The sequence below is a fragment of the Capsicum annuum genome, unplaced genomic scaffold (assembly GCF_002878395.1).
Source record: "Capsicum annuum cultivar UCD-10X-F1 unplaced genomic scaffold, UCD10Xv1.1 ctg78303, whole genome shotgun sequence".
Lineage (NCBI taxonomy): Eukaryota > Viridiplantae > Streptophyta > Magnoliopsida > Solanales > Solanaceae > Capsicum > Capsicum annuum.
The window spans coordinates 1-888 of NW_025888783.1; the positions used below are offsets into that span (position 1 = coordinate 1).

At 44.0% G+C, this 888-nt stretch overlaps 1 non-coding gene across 1 annotated transcript in view; it reads right to left on the reverse strand.

Moving 5' to 3' along the window:
• Positions 1-241: 241 nt before the first annotated feature.
• The window catches only part of LOC124894919, a 3336-nt gene continuing 2689 nt past the window's right edge, over positions 242-888 (reverse strand). Inside the window, exon 1 of the ribosomal RNA XR_007051432.1 lies at positions 242-888. This exon is cut by the window's right edge and continues 2689 nt beyond it. This is a non-coding gene — a ribosomal RNA (28S ribosomal RNA).

The window sequence follows — 888 nt, forward strand, 5'->3', positions numbered from 1 at the left end:
GAGTTTTTATCTCATATATAGTACACGTTGCCTTACATATTCAGTACATTATTTCGTACTGACGTCCCTCTTGGGGACCTGCATTCCATGCTGCAGGTACAGAAGCTAATAAATCTCCCTAGTAAGAGTACAGGATATCAACCGCAGTCACTGAGCTCCAAGTTGCTTCGGGGCTTTGAGTCTTATCATATCTTTTTGCATTGTATAGTATCTTATCATGAGGCGGGGCCTGTCCCGACCCTTATAAGATAATGTTTCTTGTCTAGAGGCCTTGTAGACTACGTAAAGTATAGTATGGTCATGTATCGTACCGTAGACATTGTGGCTCCAACGGCCTAGTCATATAATATCTTTTAGCTTGCTAGTCCTATTTATCTTTTGAGGGCATGTTTAGTATGAAAGTAACTTATAATGTTCATAGGTAATGTATTGCTACAGGTTGGTTCTCCCGAGCCTTACCGGCAACGGATGCCAATCCGCCTTAATAGGATTTGGGGCGTGACAAGTTATCCCTGTGGTAACTTTTCTGACACCTCTAGCTTCGAATTCCGAAGGTCTAAAGGATCGTTAGGCCACGCTTTCACGGTTCGTATTCGTACTGGAAATCAGAATCAAATGAACTTTTACCCTTCTGTTCCACACGAGATTTCTGTTATCGTTGAGCTCATCTTAGGACACTTGCATTATCTTTTAACAGATGTGCTGCCCCAGCCAAACTCCCCACCTGACAATGTCTTCCGCCCGGATCGGCCCGCAAAGCGAGCCTTGGGTCCAAAAAGAGGGGCAGTGCCCCGCTTCCGATTCACGGAATAAGTAAAATAACGTTAAAAGTAGTGGTATTTCACTTTCGCCTTTCGGCTCCCACTTATACTACACCTCTCAAGTCAA